The sequence below is a fragment of the Astatotilapia calliptera genome, chromosome 1 (genome assembly GCF_964374335.1).
Source record: "Astatotilapia calliptera chromosome 1, fAstCal68.1, whole genome shotgun sequence".
Lineage (NCBI taxonomy): Eukaryota > Metazoa > Chordata > Actinopteri > Cichliformes > Cichlidae > Astatotilapia > Astatotilapia calliptera.
In genome coordinates this window covers 4672812-4700114 of record NC_137422.1, presented here as the reverse complement: position 1 = coordinate 4700114, position 27303 = coordinate 4672812, and the positions used below count along the sequence as shown (strand labels likewise).

Genomic DNA, 27303 nt, shown 5'->3' with positions numbered 1-27303 from the left:
TATTTCAACAAAGTAACTGTATTCTGAATATCACCGATTTAAACAGTAACTGTAACGGAATACAGTTACACAGATTTTGTATTCTAAATACGTAACACCAATACATGTACTACGTTACTCCCCAACACTGGTGGTGTTTGTCATGTGTGTCTTGCGTATCCAAGCGTCCCAGGACACAGTTAATATAAGACACGGACGCTGAAATAAAGGTGGACATTGAGGCAAGAATATACCTGCTGGTCGATCCGTGGCTTTGCGTCAGACCTGGGGAACATGGCGTTGTTTTTAATAGCCATTTCCATCTTTGCTGGGTTTCCAAAATGGTGGTTTTGACTTTAGTGAATGAGAGTGAATGAGACGCTCTCATGACTCACTGAGTGACGCTACTGACCAGCCAATCGGCGACATGCAGTCTGACGACGTCACATTTTAGTACCTGCTTAGAAGCCTAACAGGTACGAAAGCAGTAGCAGATAGTATGAGCTGATTAAAAACCCTGAAAACCATGGCGACCAGCGCCAAATCGATGCAGGTGGGTTAAAATTACACACTACAGGCTTAAATCACTGGGAATCTTTTTCAGTTTCTTCCTTTACTTGTTTAAACTGTAAACGGTTTTAGTTTGTATATACCTTACATCAGCGGTCCCCAACCTTTTTTGCGCCACGGAACGGTTTATGCCCGACAATATTTTCACGGAAAGGTGTCGCAGATAAATACAACAAAATAAAACTAGTACCGGTACCGAAAAAAAGATTTATTCATAACACACGTGAAAAGACCCAGGAAAACCGAGTTAACAATAAAAACGATAACAAAATAACGCTAAAAACCATACGTTTCACACCTGAGCCTCTACTCTCGCGGCCCGGTACCAAACGACTCACGGACCGGTACCGGTCCGAGGCCCGGGGGTTGGGGACCGCTGCCTTACATAACAAGTATGAGAAATTCTGAATTTTGTGCCTTTTTTTTTGCAGTGCTTTTGGTCTTTAGATTCATATTTTAATTGTAATTGGTGGACTGCCCCTTCAAAGGTACACGATGATTAATTTAATACGTAAAGGGTATTGTGAATTTATCAATTATCTGATCAAATGTCATTACCACTACAGTAATTTACAATTAATGTTGCTTTTCTCCACCTGCACAGTAAATAACCTGTAAACAGCCGATTAAGCATCCGTCTGCCTTTGGCTGTATTAACATTAAGCAGTCACAAGAAGACACTTTGGTCACATTTTGCATTCATGAAACAAAATGACTGACCTGCATGTGTCCTTGCTAACTCGTCTGTGGGAATCAGTTAAAGGGTTAAAGCAGCGAGGACCCAATCGCTGATCTCACCAGAGACATCTGTCTGTTTGATTTATATCACAGCACATACCTTCAGAGAGAGAAAGAGCTGAGGGCAAGATGCAACACACGCGAGTACGTGCACAGACGTACACGTCGCTCCCTGGGGGTCCCACAGCCTCGTGTCAGGCCGCAGTTAGTCTGTTCAGGACTAAGGACTAAGAAAACCAATTACTAGATTTTGGACAATAAAAAGAATGCTGCCTTCTTTACCTGTGAAACATGACTCATGCTTCAGAGCAAAGACACCTAACCTGACACAGCCATACTAGAATGACCGCAGCAGCTGAACCTCACTGCCCCCCGACAGCAAGATTCACAGATGATACAGAAACAGAGAAGCAGGGCTTTGATATTAGCAAAATCTGAACTGCCTATAAAAATATACCATGTGGTATATAAACTCTGAGAGCACATCCAGAATTAATTTATATTTTCATTTTAACCCTGAAAGCAATCTCAGTGTGTGAGGTTCTGGAAACATTTAAAAACTCAAAATTCTGTGATGTAAAATTGAAAACTATTTTAGATGCACTGTTTCTAAGTCAGGAATAAAGTAAATGTGTGGTATTGACCACTAATGTGTCCCTGAATTAAGATAATGTTTAGAGTTCCTCCATCTCGATAGCCTCCACGGCCAAAGAGCTTGCTTTTGACATGAACTGTTAGGAACACAGAAACATCTACTGCACTAGACTGGAACTCTGCTAACTTCTGCCAATCTTCAGGCAGTGGATCAAAGACGTGTCAGAGAGATATGAGACAGACAAAGCTCGCCCACATGGAAAAGATATATATAAATCTTATAAAGTTTGTATCTGTCTTGTGTGAAACTTGTATGAAAAGCATACAAGAGTGAAAACAGATATAAGATCCCTTGAAAAATATATAAATGAAACTTGTATGTTTTGGATACTTCCTAAAACAATATGTGAACGTAATGAGAAAGTGGCCACTTTCATGAGTAAATCATATAAGCCTTACAGTGGGGCAAAAAAGTATTTAGTCAGCCACCGATTGTGCAAGTTCCCCCACTTAAAATGATGACAGAGGTCAGTAATTTGCACCAGAGGTACACTTCAACTGTGAGAGACAGAATGTGAAAAAAAAATCCATGAATCCACATGGTAGGATTTGTAAAGAATTTATTCGTAAATTAGGGTGGAAAATAAGTATTTGGTCACCTCAAACAAGGAAAATCTCTGGCTCTCACAGACCTGTAACGTCTTCTGTAAGAAGCTTTTCTGTCCCCCACTCGTTACCTGTATGAATGGCACCTGTTTGAACTCATCATCTGTATAAAAGACACCTGTCCACAGCCTCAAACAGTCAGACTCCAAACGCCGCCATGGCCAAGACCAAAGAGCTTTCGAAGGACACCAGGAAAAGTATTGTAGACCTGCACCAGACTGGGAAGAGTGAATCTACAATAGGCAAGCAGCTTGGTGTGAAAAAATCAACTGTGGGAGCAATCATCAGAAAATGGAAGACATACAAGACCACTGATAATCTCCCTCGATCTGGGGCTCCACGCAAGACCTCATCCCGTGGGGTCAAAATGATCATGAGAACGGTGAGCAAAGATCCCAGAACCACACGGGGGGACCTGGTGAATGACCTGCAGAGAGCTGGGACCAAAGTAACAAAGGTCACCATCAGTAACACACTACAACGGCAGGGAATCAAATCCCGCAGTGCCAGACGTGTTCCGCTGCTGAAGCCAGTGCATGTCCAGGCCCGTCTGAAGTTTGCCAGAGAGCACATGGATGATACAGCAGAGGATTGGGAGAATGTCATGTGGTCAGATGAAACCAAAGTAGAACTTTTTGGTATAAACTCAACTCGTCGTGTTTGGAGGAAGAAGAATACTGAGTTGCATCCCAAGAACACCAGACCTACTGTGAAGCATGGGGGTGGAAACATCATGCTATGGGGCTGTTTTTCTGCCAAGGGGACAGGACGACTGATCCGTGTTAAGGACAGAATGAATGGGGCCATGTATCGTGAGATTTTGAGCCAAAGCCTCCTTCCATCAGTGAGAACTTTGAAGATGAAACGAGGCTGGGTCTTCCAACATGACAATGATCCAAAACACACCGCCCGGGCAACAAAGGAGTGGCTCCGTAAGAAGCATTTGAAAGTCCTGGAGTGGCCTAGCCAGTCTCCAGACCTCAACCCCATAGAAAATCTGTGGCGGGAGTTGAAAGTCCGTGTTGCTCGGCGACAGCCCCAAAACATCACTGCTCTCGAGAAGATCTGCATGGAGGAATGGGCCAAAATACCAGCTACTGTGTGTGCAAACCTGGTAAAGACCTATAGTAAACGTTTGACCTCTGTTATTGCCAACAAAGGTTATGTTACAAAGTATTGAGTTGTATTTTTGTTATTGACCAAATACTTATTTTCCACCCTGATTTACGAATAAATTCTTTACAAATCCTACCATGTGGATTCATGGATTCTTTTTTTTCACATTCTGTCTCTCACAGTTGACGTGTACCTCTGGTGCAAATTACTGACCTCTGTCATCATTTTAGGTGGGGGAACTTGCACAATCGGTGGCTGACTAAATACTTTTTTGCCCCACTGTATATGATTCACTATATGAAGTAGGCCACATCTGATGCAAGTCTTTTATAAGTTTTTACTATTTCTTTTCCATATGGGCGTCTACATGTGCGGCACTTTCTCCTTTCAGAAAGAAAGTGTGGATGACACAGATAACCGGACCAGCACAAGGAAATAAGTGAGATTCTGGAATGTGGGTATATATTTATAAAGGCTCTGACACAGCAACGAGAGATAATAAGGCATAGGTAAACTCTACCAAGACAATAACCAGGGCTGGAAAAAGGATCTAACCTTCAATAAAAAAGCAGGCAGTAATTGAAAAGCAGAAACAGAATCTAATGTGTACATTTGGTGCAGTGGCACACTATAAATCCAGTTAAAGCTCCCCAGCATTGTTTCATCTCTTCCTGGACTGTAGAGACTCCCAACCTCTGGCAGCCTGCAGCTCTTTAAAATGTAAAACTAAACCGCTCAGCTAAGATCAAAGCAGGTGTTTCCTGACAGCCTGATCTGATGTCAGCACACAGCTCACCCTGCTGCTGCTGCTCCAAACAAGCTGCGCTTGAGTTTTGAGGCCTCGTCACGCTCGTGACATCTCCTATGAAGAATAGAGTGAAGCGTCTGCAGCCACTGATGACAACATATGACTGCAATCGCATCTTTACAGGAGCCGTCATTGCACTCTGACACTGTAGCTCACAGGAATGCCATGTAAGAATCCCTGTGTGATCATTTAGTCCTCTTTAAATAAACTGGAGTGCATTCATTGTATTCTTTTCTGCAATAGTTCTTAGTAACAGTTGCGTAGCTGTGGCTCAGGAGGTAAAGTGGATTGTCTACTAATTGGAAGGTCAGTGGCTCGATCCCCAGCTTCTCTAGTCTGCATGTATCAATATCCAAGGGCTATCTTCGGGCAAGACACTGAACTGTGAGTTGCCCTCGATTGTAGCAGAGCTTAGAAAAATGTGAGTGTGAAGAAAAGCACTTTGACTGGTCAAATTGAGTATAAAAAGTGCTATATAAGTACCACTTTACCATTCTACAGTGAAAAGGCCAAAAGTAACTAAACTGGATTTTAAAAGCAGGATGTAAGGATCAAATATTACATTTCATGATCATGTTTATGTTCTTTAGGGAACATCTGATAGAAGATATAAACACCATGTATGAACTTTCCAGAAAATGTGTTTCTTTAAAAATGGATTTCATTGACCTTTAAATATAAATTAACTAAAAACTGAATGAACACTGGAGGATACATTGTGATTGGAGCTATTTTTAAACATAAAGCTTATTTAGGAATTCTCAGTACTCGCAAGTTGTAGCCTCACAAGTGCAACACAAGGGAAAGTAATTGGTGGGGTTTTTTGTTCACCGGACACTGCTCTTGTGTGAGGTTTCTTCTCCGTTGCAATAAGCTCCACTACTACCATTGCTTTATGTCAACACTGAGGGTGTTTTCACACCTGCGGGGTTTAGTCCATCTAAATCGAACTCTGGGTTATTTTCCCTCTTGGTGCAGTTCATTTGTGCAGATGTGAACACATTAATCACACTTGGGTGTGAACCAAAACAGCCACATTGAGATTCTTTCGAGGAGGTGTTCTTGGTGTGGTTCCAAATGAACTCCAGAGTGTGTCGTTTAAATGAACGTGATCCTACCTCGATTCAACCCAATAAGCAGGTATGTGTTGCAAATCTAAACTATTAAAACCTCCTGTCGCCACATATGCTTTGAATTCTAGCATGTAGCTAGAAAGATCTGTATGGGGTAGTAACTAGCTGTGATATGAATGCAAATTCTCCATGTTCTTCAACAGTCCACAATACTGCACCTTCTTTCTGTATTTACTTTTGTTCCTCCTGCCCCAGAAACATCTGGCCATTAAGCAGATTTGTAGTGATGTGTTTTGATTTGTTTGAAGTTCACTTGGACTTTTCTTGATGTAAAAAAAAAAAAAAAAAAAAAACCACAGAGAAAACTACAAGTTTACAAACTCATCAACTGATTGGGGCCAGAATAAACTAACTGTAAATGTGAAATTGTCCTTATACACACTGGTAGAAATTCCATGGACTTTTGAAGATTCTTTCAGGGCTTTTTTATGGTGGTCCTGAGAGGCCAAACTGACTACAACTTATGAAAACACCAGCAATAAGAAAAATGCTGCAAAAGCACACAAGACACAACGGAAATAGTCAAAAGCAAACGGAAATAGGAAAAACCACAAAGGAAGTGTTTCTGGGGAGACAATAACCCGACGGACCAGTTGCAGGAACCCAAAACATGGTAGGGTAGGTGTGTTTTATCATGATTCATTTATCATGTTAAGATGATAGTTAGCCTAACACACTTACCTCTCATCTTTTCTTTCCTCACCAAACCGATAGATCCTCCACGTTTTTGTCTCCCAGCACAATTCTTAGCATATTTTGGTTCCTGCAACTGGTCCGTCGGGTTATTGTCTCCCCAGAAACACTTCCCATGTGATTTTGGAAATCAGTTTTTTCCTATTTCTGTTTTCTTTTTTCCTTTTCCGTTGTGTTTTGTGAGCTTTTGCAGCGTTTTTCTTATTGCTGGTGTTTTTTTAAGTTGCAGTCTGTTTGGCTCTCAGGGCCACCGTACTTTTTGGTTTTTAAATGCTTCTTTAGCTTGTTTGATACAATGTTAGCACTAGTCAGATTAGACTTTCCTTTGACAAGAGTTTCATGATATATAATTTGCCATTGTATAAATGAATGAACAACTTATTCAAATGTTTTTTCCTCACATTTGAACATATCTCTCCTCAGTACAGCATTTAGAAACCATTTGGAAAAGGTGTCATGTCTTCAGTGTCTCTCAGCACCATGGACAGCTGCCGTCATAACCATTGAGTCATGATTGCTTATCAACCCAACAAAAAGTCTTGTTGCTTATTACAGGGGTGGTTTGACAAGTTTCTATGAATGTGTCACTGCTTTTTTCCCTGTCATTATGACTCAAGCATTAATCATGATAGTGATAATTCTAATTCTATTTTTAAACATGCCAAACATCTAGTTTACTCAGAAACTCCAGAGAGCAGCAGGGAGTCGTTTAGCTGAAAGTTGAATTATAACAATAGATCAGGTTAAACCTTTATAGCAGTTACTGAGCACTTTGCCTTGTTTTCTCAGTGCTCACACACCTGGTGAGAGGTTGATGCAGTGAACATTACTCACACTAAGGCACGGCGTGGCCTGCTTTCTGCTCTCTAAGCTTCAGGCCAAAACTGCAGAGATCACTTTGATCTACCGCTTTTGTGTCTTAGCTGATCAGGTACCTGCCGCTGGAGTCAACCAATCACTGTTTCCCTGCTGGGTGAGCGCAGCGCAGGAGGGCCTTTTTCATCTCCATCCTCTTATCCACTTCTAAAATATTTTCACATTTCACATCACCAAAACCGAGTTTATGTGGATTCTCAGTTGCCTACCACGTGTACAGGTGACAGCAGCCAGTATGATAAATTGACTGGTACCTTTATATCACTATTCATTAAATTTAATTCAGTTTTATTTACACAGCACCAAATCACATCAACAGTCGCCTCAAGGCGCTTTATATTGTAAGGCAGACCCTAAAATAATACATACAGAGAAAAACCCAACAATCATATGACCCCCTATGAGCAAGCACTTTGGCGACAGTGGGAAGGAAAAACTCCCTTTTAACAGGAAGAAACCTCCAGCAGAACCAGGCTCAGGGAGTGGCGGGGCCATCTGCTGCCACCAGTTGGGGTGAGAGAAGGAAGACAGGATAAAAGACATGCTGTGGAAGAGAGACAGAGGTTAATAACAGATATGATTCAGTGCAGAGAGGTCTATTAACACATAGTGAGTGAAGAAGAAACATGCAATGCATCATGGGAATCCCCCGGCAGCCTACACCTATCCCATATGGAAAAGATATATATAAATCTTATAAAGTTTTTATCTGTCTTGTATGGAACTTGTATGAAAAGCATACAAGAGTGAAAACACATATAAGATCTCTTGAAAAATTATATAATGAAACTTGTATGTTTTGTATACTTACTAAAAAAAAAAATATGAAAGTAATGAGAAAGTGGCCACTTTCATGAGTAAATCATGTAAGCCTTATATGATTTATATATGATTTACTCATGAAAGTGGCCACTTTCATGAGTAAATCATATATGTTTTTACTATTTCTTTTCCATATGGGATTGCAGCATAACTAAGGGAGGATTCAGGGTCACCTGATCCAGCCCTAACTATATGCTTTAGCAAAAAGGAAAGTTTGAAGTTTGCTCTTAAAAGTAGAGATTGTGTCTGTCTCCTGAATCCAAACTGGAAGCTGGTTCCACAGAAGAGGGGCCTGAAAACTGAAGGCTCTCCCTCCCATTCTACTTTTAAATACTCTAGGAACAACAAGTAAGCCTGCAGAGCGAGAGCGAAGTGCTCTAATAGGTCATTAAGATAAGATGGGGCCTGATTATTTAAGACCTTGTATGTGAAGAGCAGGATTTTGAATTCTAGATTTAACGGGAAGCCAATGAAGGGAAGCCAATACAGGAGACATCTGAAGGTTGGAGATTGGCCTATAATTAGCTAAGGCTGCTGGGTCTAGAAGGCCTGTGGTACATAGCCGATTATTAGAGATAGGTTGATCATATTTAAGATTGAAGCATTAATTAATGGCAGGACTTCTTTGAGCAGTTTTGTAGGAATGGGGTCTAAAAGACACGTTGATGGTTTGGAGGAAGTAATTATTGAAGTTAACTCAGAAAGATCAATTGGAGAAAAAGAGTCTAAATGAATATCAATGGTACTGAAAGTAGCTGTAGATAATATTACATCTGTGGGATGATTATTGGTAATATTTTCTCTAATGATAAAAAATTTATTTGTGAAGAAGTTCATGAAGTCATTACTAGTTAACGTTAAAGGGATGGTTGGCTCAACAGTGCCTCTGACTGTTTGTCAGCCTGGCTACAGTGCTGAAGAGAAACCTGGGGTTGTTCTTATTTTCTTCAATCAGTGACGAATAAGATGTTCTGGCTTTGCAGAGGGCTTTCTTAAGAAGCAGCAAACTATTTCTCCAGGCTAGGGATACCGGTGCCAAACCGGTACTTTTGAAACGGTGCCGGTGCTTAAACGGTGCTCAAACCGGTGCTTAAAGAATGGAGAACACAAAATTGGTCCAAAAACCTCTCATGTTCAGCTGTTTTTTTTGTAAAAAGATAACAATGTTAGCCTTTTCTGCAGCTATGGGGCATATATGGTATCACTCTTGGCTGGAAGCAGTGCTTAATCAATGGAAAAAACACAAAGTTTGTCCAAAAACCTCTTATGTTTAACTGTTTCCCACTTTTTCTTTGGTCATTTTAGCCTTTTTGGCCAGGGTGAAGGCAGTATCTGCCATCAAACAAGAAGACAGCCGCATGTAACTACAGTATGACGGTATTTGCTAGTTCACCTTAAGTGCATTAATTTAATAACGTGGTTAGCCTACTCAACGTAAATTACACACAAACAACATTAAGCTACTCACACAGAGAAGAACGGCTGCTGCTGCCATCATCACCCGTCATTCATTTCTGCTACACTGGCAGGGCTAGGGGCCAGGACTCTCCTCTTCGTGTTTTTGGGGGATGTTGCTCCGGGTCCGATAACTGGCAACCCACCCGCAGTAGATGTGCTCGGTGTGAGGTCTTGCAGCAAGCTATCAAATACGGCGCATTTTTCGGCTTAAAAAAAAAAACGCTATGCGTCGCCAGGTGTTTCATCGGATTTGAGGTGTTACCTCCTTTGACAGTATCACAGTATCACCTTAAAGCACTTGTTGCAGGCTGCTGAGTTTGCATCTTTTGCTGTGAAGTACAGCCAGACTTTTGACCGCTTCGCCTTGGGCATTTTAATCTGTAGCTCTGCATAAAAGAACGTACGTACCTAGACCCGCCTACTATCCTCGGAAATGTAAAATGATTGGCTAGAATCTAAAGTGTATCACAGCTTAGGAAAAAAAAAGCACCGAAATAAAGCACCGAAATGTGGGCTGCTTTTCGGTCTGGTTACTACCGTTTATGTCAGAACCGGTGCCATGATGGCACCGGATACCGGTACCCATCCCTACTCCAGGCTAAATGATGATCCTCTAATTTTGTGACACGCCATTTCCGCTCTAGCTTATGAGTCATCTGCTTTAGGGTACGTGTTTGAGAATTATACCACGGAGTCAGGTACTTCTGATTTGAGGCCTTAATTTTCACAGGAGCTACAGTATCCAGAGTCGTACGTAGTGAGGAGGCAAAATTATAAGCAAGATGATTGACCTCTGTTGGAATAGTGTTCAGGTAGCTGCCCTGCTCTGTGTTGGTACAGGGCATTGAAGATGATAACAGTGGGTGGATTATCTAAAAGCAAATGGTAAAATGGCCTGTATTTGTATAGCGCTTTAAAAGTGACACAGTTCACATCATTAAGTATCTTGGATATTTGGAATCAAGTGAGAATCCAGTACTGGAACTCATTCTACTGACCTTCTGGTTGGTAGATGACAAACTCTACCACCACTGTAGCTGTCTGATAGGCCATACAAGTCTCGAAAATCCACAACACATGCTGGCTACATCCATCTTTTTTACTATTCTGTGATAACAAAGTGTGATATGACTGTAACCACAGTTACACTGTGTCACAGAGAGGGAGAAGAGAAGGTTCAGTGGGAGAAAGGCACAGAACATACAGGGGGAAAAGTAGATACATCATACTACTACGTGTATGGACAGCACTGTCCACATAATGTAATGATTTATGGTTTTGATAGTTTTTCCATTTTTTCTGTTCTATTTTGCACTCGGTTTTCAAGGCACTTGGCAGTTAGGTTTGGGTCAAGCATCTTGCAAAACTTGACACTTCTATGGATTCATGCAGTCTGACTGGCTAAGACTGAAAGAGGGGTTAAACCCTGATGCTCACTCTGTTTTACCTTTTCTCCTCTTTGGTTATTATTTGTTTTTATTCCCAAATTCCTGCAATTTTTCTTTAATATGTCTTTAATGACTGCTGGCATTTGGAGAAACATTATTTTTTGAAATGCTCTATTGGAACAACTTGTTTTGAGGGGAAACGTATCACACTTTAAGAAAGAAACAGGATTATAAATCTTTTTTTATTAGTACTTTGAAAGCCTAAATGAGTGCTGAAGCATCTGAGAGAAGTTTGTTTCCTCCATCAGGTCCCTCAATGGGGACTTTGCTCACCTTGACCCTGCTTGTGTTTGAGAATCTCTGTGAAGGACAGACGGCGGCCTTCTTATACTATGAAAGTGGGGCAAAGTTTTAACAGCTGTTGATTGATGAGGAAGTTTCTCCCATCTTTTACACTAGCAGGTCTGAGCTGGTATTCTTAGACTGACCTGATACACACACACACACACACACACACACACACACACACACACACACACACACACACACACACACACACACACAGTGCCGTCTTTGTGTAATCATTTTTCTGAAGGAGGTCGGTGTGTCTTTTTGCTGTGTCGTGATGGATCAACTTTTGATGCTTTATTTGTCTTTGGTAACTTTGAGCAAAGTTAACCGAAGTGAACGAAAGTGATGTCTCACATTGCTGGAGGAGTTTTTTTTTACTATTATTTTCATCTTCTTCTCTCTCGTTCACCTTGAGGAGCTTAGCAGCTTATCATAATGATTTACTTCTGTTTCCCAGATGAGATATTTAGGGAGAAAACCCGACATGCAGTCTCACATAATGATTGACAGCACAAAGTGAAAACAAGCCCAGGTGTTTTTTTAAAAGACGCCAGGGAACTTTTCTCCTCAGGTGACAGAACTTTGTGGAATATTAAAGAGTATTAAAAGCATTTTGATTTTATCAGAAGACAAAGTTAGATATTTTTACTTCTCTGCGTCTTAGAGTTAACAGACTAAGATCAATTTGTAACTGTCTGCGACCGTGTTCTCCAAAAGTGCTTAATGTACCTTTAAAGTAAAAATTTTGAGTTGTTTAAGGCACACATAAAAAAACATGAAAAGACCTAAGTGCATGGTGGAGTTACACAGTTTTTCATTATTGTTGGTGAGGGCTTCCTCACCTCTCCATGGACGATGCCATCACCATCACCCTTCATAGAGCACTGAGAACAGGAAGAGTTATTTGAGGATGCTCTTCATGGACTACAGCTCAGTGTTCAACACGATAATACCAGACATCCTCACCACTAATCCTGGATCCCTGTGTAGGGCTGCGTTCTCAGCCCCCTACGGTATGGCCTGTACACGTATGACTGTGCACCAACCCACCCAACCAACAGCATCATCAAGTATGCCAATAAAACCACCGTGGTTAGGCTCATATCTGTAACATACAGGGCGGAGGTAGAGAACTCATCCCACTGGTGCTCAGAAAATAACCTGAAACTGAACATCTTTAAAACAAATTATTATACTGGACTTCAGATTAGAGAACTGATAGAATCTGTCTCCACCTTAAGGTTTCTGGGCATCCACATCTCCGCTGATTTCACCAGGAACCACAACACCAACGCCCTGGTAAAGAAGGCCCAACCTTGGCTGCATTTCCTCCGAATCCTGAGGAAGAATAACCTGGACAAGAAACTGCTGCTGGCCTTCTACAGCTCCACAGCGTGCTCTCCTACTGCCTGGGTGTTTGCTACGCAGTTCGCTCTGTGTTGTGGCGTACTGATGATACCAAGTTTGTGCTCCATTGGATGATGAGAATCAAACTTTTAATAGATCTGTATGTGTTGGTTTATGGTACACATCAACATGTTAAATGTCCCCTATTGCTGATAGGAATCTCCCAGAAGGCTAATCTGTCATTTTTCCTATCCTCCCTGGTGAACTTTATATGCTGGTTCAACTAGTTTATGTGGTCATTATTCCACAGTGGACGGTTAACACAAGTGCTACACAAGTTTGAGCGATACACGTTGGACATCCTGGGCCTGAGCGAGGTAAGATGGACTGGAAGTGGGCGACAGTGACAAGAAGATCATACTTTACGCGGGACATGTCACCGATCACATTAAAGGTGTGGGATTAGCCCTATCGGAACGAGCGCCGGCCGCACTGGCCAATTGGTGACCAGGCTCTGAATGACTGATCGTGGCTAGATTTATTTCCGCCCATGCGAAAACCACAGTGATTCAAGTTTATGCTCCAACCGAGGACGCTGATGACGTGGACAAGGACGCCTTCTACGACGAGCTTCAAACGGCCCTGGACGAGGTGACCTCATTCATACTCATGGGCGACTTCAACACACAGATTGGACCTGATTGAGATGGCTTTGAGCAGGTGATTGGCCTGCATGGATCTGCCACAAACACCAACGACAATGGCCTGTGATTGATTAGCTTCTGTGCGGTGAACAATCTTTGCATCAGGAACTCATACTTTCGTCATAAGCAAATTCATAAGAAGACGTGGAGAAGCCCGGCTGATCAAACAGCAAATGAGATCGACTATGTTTGCATATCGAGGCGATGGAGGTCAGCTACCGCTGACGTTGTCACTTGGCGTGGCACGGATGTTGGCTCTGACCACTATCTTGTTATGGCAAAGATCCAGTTGCAGCTCAAACGAACAAGAGAAGATGCTTGCCGCGTGCGACCTTTCGACGTTGCCAAGCTCAAGGATTGCGATCTCTGCGACCAATATAGTGTCAAGATCCAAAATCGCTTTGCTGCCTTGGAAGAAGCCTAAGATCTGGAGGCGCACTGGAAGTGTCTTCAAACCATCGTGGCGGCCAGCGCCAAGAATGCCATTGATCGGCGAAGAGGGACCTTCAAGGAACGTTGGATCAGAGATCGAACATGGCAGCTAGTCGATGAACGACGAAGAGCGAAAATTGCCTGGGAACAGACGACATCAGATGAACAACAGCAAGCCGCAGAGGAGCGGTACCGACGCCTCGATCGGCAGGTGAAGCAAAGCTGTTGAAGGGATGAATGCGAATGGGTCAAGCGGAAAGCAGACGGAGCACAGGAAGCTGCTGATCGGAACAATACGAGAACGCTATGCACGATCTTACCGACACCTTTTCGGTGAGCACTGCTGATGGTGAGCACAAGGGTTCATGTAGAGGTCCACATGCCTGACTGTTTTTGGGAAAGAGGGCTTGGTGAAGAAGCACTGTACAACAAAAATAAGGTCAAGGCTTGAGCCTGAGTGCACCACAACCCTCCTGTGGACTCATGATGAGCAAGATGGTGTTCCACAAACTGTGGCAGATTCAGTTGCTCTGGAGATAATGGCCAGAGTCCATATGGAGTAGGCCTGATTTCAATAGCCATTTTATTTGGTTAAATCTCTCTGAAGTGATGTTTTGTCTCCCTAACGTCAAGTTAACTTTATTCTACCCTTACCTAAAGTTAGCCCAATAACTCTAACTTCCACCCCTGTTTAAGACCCTCCATGGTTTAGGATTAGGTTTAATTGATTTTAACCAAACCTAATCCTAATACAATGTTAATCTAGCCTTATGCTAAACGTACCTAATACTTGGCAAGTGTATTCTGGTCTCCTCCCACTAACCCTTATTTGCATTTATGTGACTTGATTTTACAAAAAGGAGGCTGATCCTCCAAATTCTGACTGTGCTAACGGATTTATCCCCACAGTGTCAGTAATACAAGTGCTCACCAAGGGCAGTGCGTGTAAGTTATCTCGCAACCACACGTGTGAGCAGGAGGCTGGCATTTCCAACCCCATTTAAATTCCAATATCAGGTCTGTACAGCTTATCATTCACACCAGTCTGACAGCTGTTTTCTGTATGTTGTTTATTCACAGAAACTGTAATTAGACCAAGTTGTTTGGTCAGATGTCAAAAAAATGTGTCATTACACCACAAAAGTGTGTGAGTTTTTAGTGGTTTATAGCGACATTTAAATAATAAACTTTTTTTGGTTGAAAAATGTTTTACAAAATAAAAGCTTGTCCTCATTAATATTCTCAGTGTCACCTCTCCTCTGTCACCTCTCACTCCTGCAGAAATTAAACTCAGATTGGATGCTTGCCTCCCTGCTTGGTGGAGTAAATTAACTCGGGGAAATTGAATTTTTGGGGTCTGTAATATTTCTGGCCTATCAGTTGATGATTCGTATGTAGGATGGGTGGTGGGGTATCAACTTCAGCTATACAGCACCGGGAGAATCATTTGGTTCATTAACAGCCCAATATCACAGAGATTGTGATTAATCATTTAAAGGATAATGATAACCACTGACAACTATTTCATTCCACCCTAGTTATGTACTTCACTACAAAACACGCCCCGTCAGGCAGTGGAAGGTACTACAAGCAGGCTATATTTACATCATTGAAATGAGCTTAGAGGGAAATCTCAAAATCTCACATCATCTGTTGTTCTGTTCTTTATTTCTGTGTCTGTGCATGCGTCTGTGTGTGTTTTAAAGATTCTTCTTTCCTGTGCTTCCCATGTTCCCTCAGTCATTGTTTCAATGTTGTTGTCTGTATTAGTTTACTCGTGGTCTAGCCCAGCCACTTGGGGGCACGGGCATGGGGGGTGGTGGGAGTGGTCAGGCTCAGATAAATGTGGAGGGTTGTGTAAGGGAGAGGAAGATGAGAAGAGAAGGCAGTGAGAAGATGGAGGCAGTACTTTAAGAAATTCATGAATATAGAAAATGAAAGAGAGAGAGAAAAGGATGAAGGAGGAGGACAGTTAGTAAGAACAGCAGTCCCCAACCTTTTTTGTTAAACAGACCGGTTTATGTCCGACAATATTTTCATGGACCAGCCTTTAAGGTGTCACAGATAAATACAACAAAATAAAACCAGTACTTGTACCAAAAAAAGTTTTATTCATAATACATGGGAAAAGACCCAGGGAAACAGAGTTAAGGATAAAAATTATAAAAGAAAATAATGATTAAAAACCCTGAAAACCATAAATTTCACACCCGAGCCTCAACTCTCACAGGCCCGGACCAAACGACTCACGAACTGGTACTGGTCCATGGCCCGGGGGTTGGGGACCGCTGAGTAAGAAGGAAGTGAGAACAGCTATGAAGAAGATGAAGAGTGAAAAGGCAGGTAGTCCAGATGACATACCTGTGGAGGTATGGAAGTGTGGAGAATGAGAGGAATGCCTGAGGAACAGAGAAGGTGTACTTGTGCCGATTTTTAAGAACAAGAAGGATGTGCAGAGCTGTAGTAACTACAGAGGGATAAAGTTAACGAGGCATACCATGAAACTATGGGAAAGAGGTGTTGAAGCTATGAAAAACTATTTGCCCCCTTTGCTCTTATTTGTTTGCATATTTTTTGGAAATTACAAACACATTTTAATATCAAACAAAGAAGAAGCTATCTAAACCTAACCGCCCCTACTGTAGTAGAAGTCTAACTAATTGCTGTGCCAGCCTTACAGCAAGAACTGCAATCAAGCATTTGCGATGACTGGCTGTGACTCTTTAATATCAGTCAAGTCAAGTCAAGTCAAGTCAAGTCAAGTTTATTTATAAAGCACATTTAAAAACAACCAAGGCTGACCAAAGTGCTGTACAATAAAATACAAATATAAAATACAATAAAACACAAGTACATAAAACACCTCACTGATAAAACAATAAATTAAAACAGTAAGTTAAACCTTGCTAAAAGCCAATGAGAAGAGGTGAGTTTTAAGAGCAGTTTTAAAAGTTCCTAGGCTTGTGGAGAATCTGATGTGAGGAGGTAAACTGTTCCACAGTCTGGGTGCAGCCACAGCAAAAGCCCTCTCTCCCCTAGTCTTTAGTCTGTACCTGGGAACATCTAAAAGCATCAGGTCTGCTGACCTCAAAGATCTCCTGGGGCGGTAAATGCTAAGAAGCTCTGCCAGGTAAGGAGGTGCAGTACCGTTAAGAACCTTAAAAACCAACAGTAAAATTTTAAAATCAATCCTAAAAGCAACTGGGAGCCAGTGGAGAGAGCAGAGGACCGGAGTGATGTGGTCTCTCTTTTTGGAACCGGTCAGCATGCGAGCAGCAGCGTTCTGCACCAGTTGGAGGCGATGCAGACAGGAATGATCTAAACCAGCATAAAGGGAGTTACAGTAGTCCAGCCGTGATGTAATAAAAGCATGGACCACCCTTTCTAGATCGTTCCTGCACAGGTAGGACTTGACTTTAGCTAAAATCCATAGATGATAAAAATCAGAATCAGAATCAGAATCAGAATACTTTATTCATCCCGAGGGAAATTAGGGGTTACAGCAGGCAGCACGCTAATGGCGCATGCGCACTCACAAAGGAACCTTCTGACCAACTTTACACAAACATCACATTGGGCAGACATGTCAGAAGGTAGGCTGATAGGAAAAAAACAACGAAAATACACTACATGAGGTAAGAGGAGGAGAAAAAAAACTCCACTCAGACTGAGCTCCTAGTGGGAGAACAGTTTGATAAAGAAAAAACACCTCAGCACAAAAGCACATGACTATCAATACACCATAGAAACACGAGACAAGCAACAGGGGCGGGTAAAGGGTAAGAGAGAGCCGGCGTAGACAGCGCATCCGGTCCTGCAGCATCTGTGCTGGTCCAGTTGACTGCTATCATCCCCGGTAGGGCACAAGCATCGAAGGCGTTGGAAAGGAAAAGATCCCTTGACTACGGAGCTGATTTGTTTATCAAATTTAAAAATATCACTGTGAAGGAATATTGGCCCACTCTTCCTCAGAGAATTTTTTAATTCAGCCTCGTTGGAGAATCTTTTGTCATAGCCCAGCACAAATACTGTTTTGCTTGAAGGCTCTAACTCTGACACCAGGATGGGTTTAGCGGACCTTTCTCCACCCTTTGGGTGGATCAGGGACCTCCCACACTTCAGCCAGACCAACCGCACCTCAAAATGGACAAGATTAGAAATGAGTACATCAGAGGACCGGCTCAGATTGAGTGCTTTGGAGGAAGTTAGAAGGAAAATTCCTCAACAAAGGAAACACAAATTAAAATTTTTGCCTATTAAACAAATTTCAGCTGCTCCCACATTCACTGTTGGTTGCCACACTGGATGGATCCACATGTTTAATTTAGAAGTTTGTTTGGTTTTTTTTGTTTTTTTACATCGGATGCTCATCCTGACGCATCCTTCTCATGGTCTTAAACCACGGGGCTTTCACTTATTAGGTGACTGTGTGTGTAAATCACTACATTATGGAGTCATTATTCCACAAAGGAAACAACCTTGTGTTATAATTTATCATTAATTTAAATTCATCATTTATTGACTGAAAAATGATCATTTCTGTTAAATGCATCAAGCCAGTATTTGCAGATTTACACACTGTCATAGATCAGGTTAGCTTTAGATCAAGTCTGGGGTTAACATTATGTAAATTAAAGGAAAATGAAAAGGAGAGGAAATTAATTTTTCCTTACTTTCCTCAGTCTAACTCTAAGCTCTCATTCATCTTGTCTCATTTGAAAAGGAAATCTTATTTCTTCCTCCCTGCTTAACTGGAAAGGATGCTTTGCTCATCCATGCTACCTAATTCAAATCCTTCCTATTTAATTCCTTCTTAAGTAGGAAAACTTCTTGCTTCCTGAACTTAAAAGGCTGTTTTTCCCTCTGATTTTTTTCCTTTTTCTACTCATACCCAAATCTTCCTTTCTGCTGCCTCGCAGTACATTTCCCATTGCACTACTGTTTTTACGTCCTACATTAGAGGCTTTCTTTCATTCTTCTATGTTCTCATAGTATATTACTTAGCTTCTTTCTCTTCCTAGCAGAGAATCTCCTGCCTGTGTATTAATGTTAAAGGCTTTTTGTCTTTGTCATTTGTGTCTTTTCACACCAACTGTTTATGACACTGTGTTAATGTCATACTGTAGAAAGAAAATTCATGGACATGAAATGTGTAATTTTAGAGCATCGCAATTCTCAGTGTGAACATTTCCTCTCTTTCCTCAGTTTGTTTGTAGTATTATATTTATTGGCAGCAGATTCAAAATTCTTTACCATTCACATAAAGAAAATGAAAAAGTATTAATGAGAGATACACAAAGGTACACAAAGACTAACATTTTTAAGGTGTGCTACGTCAACAAAAGAGCATTCTGAGGTTTAGCAACAAACACTTATGTGGTACAGGACAGACGTCCCGGCTACAGATGTCATCATGAGAATCTGCAACTTTGAAGAGATCAGAACTTTTAAAAAGCTTTCATTTTCTAAGACAAGTGAACAAAACCTTGGTCTCTTTACCTTCCACATAGACTTTGTGTAGTGTTCTGTTGCAGAGTGTAGCAACTCTGATTAAACACCAAGCTAAACCTTTGTCAATGAATACAGGAGTCCGAGTAGAGTTGACCTTTTACTCTCAGAATCTTCATTTGACAAGCGGTGAAAACTGTAGATGAAAAGAAATACAGAATAGAAAAAATGACCATGTTTACATAAATATTGCATTATGAAAGAACTCAAAATATGACTTTACATCTTCGTATTAGCTTGAGCAACAGTAATGATCATCAAAACGAATGCCTTTTTTAACACGTACAAATCGACTTTCATGAACTACAAATAAAATGTAGTTTTTAACAACTACTGCTATTCATACTTTCTTAACACCTTCATCATGAAATATATACACTTAAAGCGTTGCCTGAACAATGTTCCCAAGTGGATCGCTGTGGATAAGCCTCAGAGAATGACCACATGTCACTCTCCCTCTTAGAGCAACCACGAAGAGGAAGTAAACAGGAAATGAACCAATACAGGTAACTCACCAGGAAGTGAGGTTATTAGCAAGTTCACCTTCAAAATAAAATCTTCTTACTTAACATTTTTTTAAACCCTTTTACTGTTCTTTCTAATTTAAATACATACAAATGAATTATTTTAAAGATAAATGACATAAATGTCTTTGAGGCATCACACTGCATGGATTGTCCCAGTGTGTGCGCTCGAGCTAAACGTTATCACTGTCTTGAAACTATGATGTGATAAGTGAGATATTGATGGGAAATGCATTTCCCTACCTAATGTCAGTACGGACATATCATCCACAATTTAGTCTTACTGTGAGCGTACCCTGCTTTATCCTTCATTTTTCACACTAAAGAGGACTGTATTTTTTTCTTTAGTAGCCCTTCAGATGCAATATTGTTCTGTAATTTCTCTTCCATTAAATTTCAGCTGTGAATAATTCAAATTGTAATACTCAAACACAGCTTTCTGTTCTCCACAAACTGAAGTTCTGATTTTATTAACTAAATACGTAGAAGCCCATATGTTGTTAAAATCTCTGCAGTGTGCAGCCATCTTTCTACTAGCAAAGGCACATCTTTCATAAACTCATGTTCCAGTGCATTTACAAGGAAGCTGCTTTCACTTACACCCTTGTATGTACGTAGTTTAATTGATGTAAAAAGATAACAGGTAGATAACAAAGTTTGAATCCTAATTTCACATTGACCTCTGCTTTATGCTGTCATTTGGCATCTGAGTGGTTGTTATTTGTTTCATTTGGTGACTCGATCCCGACAGTTCCAGATATTCCTGTTCAGTGTGAAGAGTATGAATGCCTACAAAGAAATGCAGACAAAGATTCCTCCTGATCTTATTTTCATGATGGTTAAAACCAGGAGTGGCTGCATACATACTTGAATACTGGGCCAATACTTTTTCATAGCACTGTAGCTTCAACAGTTCTTTCCCGTAGCTTCATGATATACCTCGTTACAGCTCTGTACATCCTCCTTGTTCTTAAAGACGTGATGGTGTTTGATTTGTTATCCTGGCTCTCACCTTCTGACAGAGAGGTGGGCAGAGGGCCACCTTTTTACATTCTCAGTCTGCTAGGAGCAGATGGAGGAGGAGACACTGTCACCTCCTCTCAGTCATACATACTGAGGTGACAGAGCCAGAGCAGATTATTCTCCACGGAATCACACTTTTCCCACACTGAACACACAACACTGCACACTGGGTTTGTTATAGATTGGAAATTAGAAGGACGTTTATAAAGCATAGTCAAATAAGCCACTCACCAAGGTTGAGTTGCAGGTGGTTGATGTGTCTGGGTTTATGTGGGTTTGTGTGTGTCTTTTTGTCTTGTTTCCCTTCCTTGTGTTTCTTCCATGTTTCCACGTCTATCATGTTTATCCTACGTTTCCCCAGTCCGTCATGTGTTTCATGCCCTATTGTTACAGTCTACGTCTCATATGTTCCTGTTTTATTCTGACAGTCTCAATGTGTTTAGTTTTGCTTCCTCTGTCTTGTTGTGTCTAATTTGTCTCAGCTGTGTTCCCCATGTTTTCTGTTCCCTCCTCAGTCCTCCTGTATTTAAGCTTTCTGTTTCCCTTTGTCCAGCGTTTCATCCTCCCTCATTCCCCGCCGTGTGTTCTGCCTCCCTGCCCGTTTACTTTTTTATATATATATTCCAAGTTTAGTTAATAAAGTTGTATTTTTGAGTTCATTTTCACCTCCATGAGTCTGTGTTTGGGTCCTCTCCTGCCTGCTTCACATGGCCAGTTCATGACAGATGAAGTGATTTATGAAAAACAAAATGAGTTAGATTTGGGAGCACAAGCTTTAATGTTATTGTCAGATACTTAATTCATCCACTTCAAAAGGAAATAAATGCAAATATGGGCCTGGACTCTTTTGAAGTTTTCAAGGGGGCCCTTCAAAACTTCAATGAGGTATTTGTTGTAAAAACGTTGGTTTTGTAACAAGTGTCTTCTGTGAAAGCTGCCAACAGAGTATATTTTATTCTGAAAAGAACAGAGAAACAGTGAGACGGTCCACAGGTCGTGCGTTTTCCTCTCTTACCAACCTTACCAACATCAGACTAAAGTGGAATAGAAACCGATATAAAGTCAAATAATATAAACAAAATCACAAAAAATCATATTTCATGTGTGATTTTATTACTTATGGGAGGTGCCACCTTGTGGCATAACTTGAGCACTTACACTACTCTCAATCTGTCAGAAGATCAGAAAATTAAGGCCTTTATTTAACGAAATTACACACAAAAACTCTACAAAACATACAAAAATGAATTACAAAATGCAACCACATATCACATGGTATCACTTGTCCCCTCCTTGATTTGTTTCCCACAGCAGGTTCAGGATTTCTGGCCTTTGGTGCTTATGTCTTGTAGGCTTGAACATGGACAGATCATGATTTCTCTAATGGGAATCAGCTGTGTTTGATTTGTCTGACTGGTGTTTGAACAGAAGTGTTTTGGCCTTTGATTTCTCTCTGACAGTTTAGAGCTGCAGAGGCAGCTGATGAACCAAATGCTGCGTTCAGGCTCCAGAAACAGCTTTGTACTGTTGGTCTGTGATGTCAGGCTGATGAAATCTTGATGTAACAGGAACCCTCAGAGCTGTTTCTAAAGTATACAATAAACACCATCAAGACAACACATGCAGTACACACCGAGGGGCCCACATGTCTGAGATCACTAATAGGTCCGTTTTTCCTTGTTTGGAATTCAATACAAATGATCATGTCGGTGATTTGAGTAACATGTTGATCATCTGAGAAACTCAGGATTTGTTTGTGCTCGTTAGTGGCAAACGTCATCTGTAAAAAATGTCATTCTGCTCTTCTGATGGTGTGTGCTCGTTAATAAGGAGCTGTTGATACAAATACACATTAGCCAAAAAAATGGATCTGTAGGAACATTTGCTATCTGTGTTAAACAAAACCTTTACAAAGCTTATTGTATTTCCATTGACTGGGTTCAGGGTGACTTGAGCCTATCCCAGTTGTCGTAGAGTCTTATGTACTCCCCGGCAGGTTGCCAATATATCACACGGCTAACACAGACAGACAACCATGCATGTGGTTTGAACCCGCTTGCTGTGAGGCATTAGTGTTACCACCACCCTCTGGTTGCAAAGATAAGTTCAACTATATAGAAGAAAATGAAAAGGAGGCTATTTACCTTTCCCAATTAGTTTAAGTTCTTGCAATACAGCATGTCGTAAGACCTGGATCTGGTAATCTTTAATTAATTTAATTAATCTTTAGTTTAAAATCCACGATGAATCAGGTTATGCTGTAGTCTACCTTCTGATTACAAGTCAGGATTAGACATTAGTAACCAACAGGTGACTTCACAGTGGCTGCCATCTTTTCTAATCAGTCCATGCAAGTGACACATAACTCAGTGTCTTGTGTCTCTTATACAGTCCAGGAGAAGGATCCTATAAACGGTGCTGCCTTCAGGGTTATTCTGTAAATGTCATCTGATTTGGTTTAATGCATCACTGATAATTACATCAGATGAGCCTTTAGATGCATCTTCTGTTTCACTTTCACTTTACTCTTCATTGTCCTTCAAACATTGATTTTACATTGCAAACACTTTTGATAAATGAAACCAGTCAGAACAAAGTGTGCGTGTGAGAGCGTGTGAGTGCATGCATGTGCGGACAGATTTTGGGCTACAAAGCAGTAAACCAGGGACGGACTGTTAAAATGAAGTGAAAACTGTTTGGTTTTACTCCTGGTGGATTTAGAAGATGGGGTAACATTCAGGTGATGGGAAGCCTTTGGAATACAAATGGGAGTGAGTGCAGTGTCCCCTATAGAATACTAACACTAACGCTGTGCTTACTCGTATAATATGTGAGCAGAAATGCAAGTCTTTATTTGAATTTTTCCCCCAAAGTCAAGCTGTTTGAGTCAGCTTAGTGTCAGTCCATTTACGGGACACACACTTTAGCTGTTGGCTGTACTAAACCAAAAGATAAGCCATTAATTTTAGGCTTTGTTGAAATTGTAGGTGAGATTTTAAGGGGTCTTAGAAAGAATCCCTCCCAGGGACTCTGGTGTTGACCTGATTGATTCTTGGGTAATTTAGCAGGTACATATCAGCAGGTATTGCCTGCAGTTGCAAAAAGCAAAAACTTCTGTTTAGCAAGAGAACAGATGGTGTCACTTTCACTAGCTGTGCTGTTGAGTGTTGGAAAGAGCACTTTGAAGAACTCCTGAATCTAAGGGACTTGTTTTCTATGAAGAAGAATTTGTCAATGTCTGTTTTGTTGACTCTGTGAGGGTTTGTAATTGTTGTGTAATTGTTGAATTGAACATGGTGCTATGGCCACAACGTGTGTCTCTTAGCCCTGTACACTGGGAAAAGCTGTGCCAATACAATCGAATAGCATCAGACTTGTTATTGGGCAGTGGGCTTCAACAAGGCCTCCTCTGTTTACTTTGCGAGTGTGTATGATTCTGTATCAATCATTCAGTACTCAATAATGATAAGTAATCAAAGTCAAATTCTGACAACATTTGTCTTTAAGTTAATCAACTAAACGACAGCAAGCGATTCAGTTGTGTTAACTTTTTGAGGTCTGCCAACATTTTGGTGTTTACGTGTTATTAAAAGCAAGAAGCTGGCTTTTATTCTAAGAATGACAAACACAGTCTTACAATGTGGCTTAGAGTCTGGTCATACGTGAAGAAGTAGCATCCACCATTTCCTCAGATTTCATAGTGACCAATCTTCTATTCACTTTCTCGAATGTGTAAGTGCTGGTCTTGTTCTTAAAGTTAGACAACTTTGTGTGTCACAGTGATCTCTTCTTTGGTTCAAGTGTTTTTCTAGTTATTTTCCTGTTGTTCTCGGTCTGCGTCTTAAATAACCAGAGTTCTTGAAGAACACCAGCCCCCTCCTTTTGTGTCTGTCTCAATCATCGGCCTCCTGTGGTGGCAGAGCAAACAGCCTGTTCCTTCATTAGCCGGCTGTTGCTCTCCCGCAGGCTGAACTTCACCCTGAACTGAGAATGAGGAATAGAGCACGAGCTAATCAGACTGTTTGGGATCTCCCACCGTCTGTACATCCACGTCATCAGTCACAGGGCTTTAATGTTACAAACCTCCTATTATTTTTTACTGTTACGTCACTTCAGGTAAGAGGTAAATGTAAGAACCTTTATGCAAGCAGGCAACTGAACATGACACACAATCACAATCAACACCCAGTGTTTAAGAAACATTAATGTTACAATTCTTAGAGAATACAGTTTTCAGTTTTTAAACAGCATCAGAATGACAGAATGATTATTTCCTGTTCCCTGATTTCTAAGACTTGAGAAAACATTTAAAACAAAAAAAAATATATTATGATTATTTTATAGGGGTGGGGTAATCACCAATGTCAACCTCAGAGGGTATCTTGTACTTCAAATTCTGTCAGATATCTTGATTCACTGGCTGTGGAAATACTGAACTGAGATACAATTACCGTATTTACCGCACTCAAAAATCTGTCAAAAAATGTTTTAGTATGACTTTGGTAAGCTACGAAGCCGCACCTCTTGATGGATTGTCGGAGCATTACAGCTACCGTAGTCAGGAGCCTCGCGGAGTAATCTGGGTCCTAAAATCCGTCGGCTTCAGGTCCCAAAGTCAAACGAACACTGCTGCATCACTGAGAGTTAAACTGTCTAAATTCTTTCATCTTTAATAAAATGATCAGCGTTGCTGCTTTACCAGGTGTAACAATTAATTTTAACGTCCAGGCATCCATGAAAACAGGATTTATTAAATTTAATGGAGTTAGAAGTTAGCAGGAAGTTCGCTCGCTAGCTTCCACCTAAACATGATATAACATGTTCTGACTGAGAGATTTCTGAAAAAATGAAAACGTACAGCTCTGCTATCACTTCCAACATAAATGAAGACAGAAAACTAAACAGCAGTGACATTTGTAGGGTTACTGAAGTTGGGCTAGCCGGTATATAATGATGTGGTACGTGATTGCTAGCGACACAGCTATGTTAGCATAACATAGACTTAGACTTACTTCCTCCTACGCCGGGCGGCGCATCAGGCAGCTGATGATCTCCATCGATGTCGGTCAGCAGCGACTGCTTCAGCTTCATCCCAGGCAATGTCGACAGTTCTTAGATCATCCATAAACGTTCGACGCCATGTGATCTTTGGTCGGCCTTGCTTTCGCTTGCCAGTGCGTGGGAGCCATGCAATGGCAATCTTGGCTGGGTGATAAGGGGGTAGACGTAAAATTTGGCCCGCAAAGCCGAAGCGCCTTTCTGCAACAACAACATCACTTAGCATAACATAAACACAGTGAAGCTGGAGGATGAATGCTATCTTTTTTCCACTCGATAAAAGTTAACGTGAGGTTTCCCGATGGACAAATGCAGTCGCATGGCAGGATGCTGTAAACGGACCAAACTTCAGTCAGGAGAACAACTGAGATAATCCATCCACAATACGAGGTTAGTCATTAATATACTGCAACAACATGGGAATAGAGCAGCTGCAGAGAATTCAGAATTAATGAATCAATGGTACGGAGGAAGAAAAAAGAATGAGTTAAGTAAAGTTTGACTTATCTGACTGTTTTGTTTCGCTTTATGTGCCTTATAATCCGAAAAATACGGTACCCTTTTTCAGAGATCAACAAAATCAACATGAGTTTATGAGGTTTGAGGGGTAGCTAAATGTAATCTTAGTTTGTGACCTTGCACTAAATTGTGGGCATGTCATATTAAAATGAACTGCTTGCATCTGTGTTTAGAAAAGGGCACAACTTTTGTGAGTCATCTAACAACACTTGTCAGCATTATTTGGGGTCTGCATTCACATGCTGTTTTGCCCCATTTGCACCCATAAATCTGTTGTCTCTTGTGACCATCAAGAAAATAAAAAATAAAAATAAAAAAAATCTTTCAAAGAAACCAAGAACTGTTGAGCATCTAGAATCATCTCTTGTCAGTGTCGGTGTGGAGAGACAGAAGAGATTACCCAAATGCAGGACTTGCAGGCAGATTGAGGATGTGGATGGTGTTTATTATAAGCACATAATTTGAGTGAAACTGAATGACTGGCTGACTGAACGGAAGCGGGAAACACACACGTGGATTAGACAATGACAAGACAATGAACTGGAGGAAACTTAAATACACAGCTGAACTAAATGTAACTCATGACACAGGAAGTGGAACAGAACATAATGCACAGAGAGAAAAGGCTAACACAATAAAACAGGAAACACATGGAAAATAAATAGAGGCAAAGTCTGAACTGAAAACACTGGGTCAACGGCCCAGGAACCCTGACATCTCTCAGTCAAGAATGGGACACTGAGATGTGTGCGACCATCAAACTCAACATGACCTTATTTTTTTGTTAACACCAGCTGTGTTGGGTAAGTTACTTTAAATTAGTAACTTAGTTACATTACTAGTTACTTCTATCAAAAGTAACTCAGTTACTTCAAGTTACTCGTTACTTTCAAAGTAACTAGTTACTAGGGAAAGTAACTTTGGTTTTACTCAGAATTCTCTTGTTAATGTGTTGCTTCTGTAACTGGATACCCAGCCAGTCTGTCAGTCTTCTTG

At 41.0% G+C, this 27303-nt stretch overlaps 1 protein-coding gene and 1 long non-coding RNA gene across 2 annotated transcripts in view; one reads left to right on the top strand and one right to left on the bottom strand.

The window, feature by feature from the left end:
• The window catches only part of LOC113008303 (nuclear receptor ROR-alpha A-like), a 175795-nt gene that overhangs the window by 31311 nt on the left and 117181 nt on the right, over window positions 1-27303 (top strand). The gene's annotated exons all lie outside the window — the stretch shown is intronic.
• On the bottom strand, window positions 17131-19661 carry LOC145428399 (uncharacterized). Its single transcript, XR_013908707.1, has 3 exons — window positions 19561-19661; window positions 19175-19319; window positions 17131-17812 (listed from the first exon to the last, which is right to left on the bottom strand). It is a non-coding gene; the product is annotated as an uncharacterized LOC145428399 (long non-coding RNA).